Raw genomic sequence first — 3,153 nt, forward strand, 5'->3', positions numbered from 1 at the left:
TAGCAAATGCCATTATATATGTATCAAATGAAAGGAAAGAAGTAAATTAAAAAAGGAATAAAACAGATATAACCACAGAAATCATCTAAGAATGGGTAGATACCACTAAACCTTTCTTTTTCTCATGCAGACTTCATATCTAAGATGATCATCTAACCTCTTGATAAAGGTCAAGCATCTAACCTTGTACAAGTCAAGAAACTTACAAAACTGTATCACTAAAAAGTGGAATTTCATGTTAAAGACAGAGAAAATATTTGTTAACTGATTGTTTTGTATCAGTCATCATTTTACATGCTGTCACATACCTTATTGCATTTACTCTTCCCAACAATACTTTTGAATAAGCAAAGAGACTGAATTTTAAAGAAGATACCCAACATCACATACACTTCTAAAAGTGTGGAAATTTAAATCCAGATTTGTTTGACAACAACAACAACAGACATTAATGCTAAATAAGGGAGAGTGGCCAAATTCCCTCACCATCTGATAGTAAAAATAAGAGTAAAATTAAAGAGTCATATTATCAAGGCCAGAGTAAGGAATTACTTTTCCTATTCATGGCCTTCCATGCTTGCTATCATAGTTACCCAGTCCAAGGGGAATATCATCTTCTTAAATTGGGAGGGGACTTAGGGGGGTTGTTTTTTCCTTTATAAAATCTGATATGGACTGAGTGTGTCCTCCCAAATTCATATGTTGAAGCCTAACCCCCAATGTGATGGTATTAGAAGGTAGGGCCTTTGGAAGGTAATTAGGTTTAGATGGGGTCATAAGGGTGGAACCCCCATAATGGGACTAGTGCCCTTCTTAAATGAAAAAGAGACATCAGTGTCCTCTCTCTGCCATATAAAGATACAATGATAAGGTGGCCATCTGTAAGCCAGGTAAAGAGGTCTCCCAGGAACTGAATTGGCCCATACTTTGATCTTGGACTTCCCAGACTTCAGAACTGTGAAAAATAAATGTCTGTTGTTTAGCCACCCAATCTGTGATATCTTGTTATAGCAGCCCTAGAAAACTAAGACAGAGTCTCAGAAGTGTGTAGCCACACTGTGTCAGAAGAGTATCTCTGATAAGAGAAATCTATTCTTATAGTAGAATGCCAAGTAATAAAAACAGAAGAAAGGATGGAATTTGAAAATCATCAGTGGATGTTAAAACTAGTAGTTGAATATTAGGTGAAAAGAGAATATTTACATAGTCCCAAAAAACTCTTCTACAGATTATTTACTAATGATAAAAGAAAAATATATTTATAGCACAGAAATCTGGCAGATGCCATGTTCAAGTCAACATCTCCATTATTAAGGCAAAACAGTATCATGAGCTTCCTCACATGATGCACCAAGAACAACACAATACCACCTCTGTGGAATTCCTGCCCAAAATGTATAACCTGAATGTAATCATCAGGCAAGTCAGTCAAACCCAAGTTGAAGGGCTTTCTACCAAATAACTGCTCTGTACTCCTAAAAAATGTCACATTAAAGAAAGCCAAAGGAAGGCTGAGAAACTGTTCCAGATGAAAGAAGATTAAAACGACATGAAATCCAAATGTAATGCATGATCTGAGACTGGATTCTTGCCCAGAAAAATAAAACCAATAAAAGGACATTATTGGGGCAATTGCATATGAACCATGAGTTAGATAGTAGTATTGTATATCAGTGTTAAATTTCTTGCTTTGATCACTTTGCTGTGCTTATTTAAGCAAACAATCTGAAGTATTTAGGGGTCTCCTAACATAAAATGTCTCTAACTCACTCTCAGAAGTTTCAGAAAAAAAATCATATATGCATAACAAAGAGAGGGAGAGAGAATGATAAAGCAAATGGGCTAAATTCTAAATAGTTGGTGGTGTTGGGTAAAGGGGATACAAGAGATCTTGTACTATTTTTATAAATTTCTTCTAAATTTTAAATTGTATCAAAATTAAAAATAACAAAAATATACTTTTAATCGCAATCAAAGACCTTCTCTCCATGACTTTAATCTGGGGGTTGGGGAAACACTTAAGGTAATTACCATATGTTTTTGTTTCAGGCATTTAAATTATTTTTCAAATCAGAAGGACAAACTCCAGAGAGTTCCAGAAATGCACAGCACTAATTTCTATTGGAAATGTAATTTACTTTTTTCCTCTAAGTGCTCCTCAGATATTACCTGAATACTGGCCATTTTATCAGAAGTGGTTGCTTGTAATGAGTCCTTTTGCAAAACAGAAGATTTTATTATTCCAATTTCATAAATGGGAATAAAATGTATGCAAAGAATAAATGATGAAAGAAACAAAAGGAATATACTCAAAATAATATCAAGTGACTTGGCCTCATTTTCTTCATCTTGATGTTGGTTTTATAAGCATTCCACACTGGCTGTCTAAGTGACAGTAGTTTTGTTTAGGGAGAAATAAATAGGTATTTATTTTCTTATAGAGTATTTATAAATTGGAAATCACATGTGGCTACCATCTCTTCAGTTTACTCATTTACCAGTTTTCTAAATTATTTTTTTTCTTTTCCATTTCTCTACATTAGACTGTCTACTATTGTTTACTGAGAACCTTCCAGGTGCCATGAAAATATAAGAGAGGACTGGGATGTGGGTTTCTGTGGCAGAGACTATTCATTGTCTGTTCAACATCCATTTCTTTTTTTTTTTTAAATGTCTTAAGTAGCATTTATTTATTTAGGTGAAAAAGTGAGTATTTATTTAGAATGATAAAAGAAATCACAAGTCACACATTTTTTAAACAGTGTGGTTAAATGTCACAAAATTAAGGAAAGCATTACTGTTATCGACTATCTGATTTTTTGAACCTTTAATCATTTCTTCAGATGATCAACATCCATTTCTTTCTCGGAAACAGAATACCTTTCTTGCTGAATCAGTTTACTCCACTATAAAATATTTCCCAGCCTTCCTTGCAGATATGGTAGTCAATGAGATATAAACAGAGGCTGTAAGATGAACTTTTGGCAAAGGACTTTAACATTCTACTGAGAGGCCTACTCTTTCCCATTCATCCTTTCCTTCTCCTTGCCTGGGACACAAAAATGATGGCTTTCAGAAGCCATCTCATGAACATAAGGATAAGGCCCACACCCTGGGGATGGCTAAAGGAGGGAAGAGCTAAAAGAGGCTATG

Source organism: Eptesicus fuscus, chromosome 9 (genome assembly GCF_027574615.1).
Source record: "Eptesicus fuscus isolate TK198812 chromosome 9, DD_ASM_mEF_20220401, whole genome shotgun sequence".
NCBI classification, from domain to species: domain Eukaryota; kingdom Metazoa; phylum Chordata; class Mammalia; order Chiroptera; family Vespertilionidae; genus Eptesicus; species Eptesicus fuscus.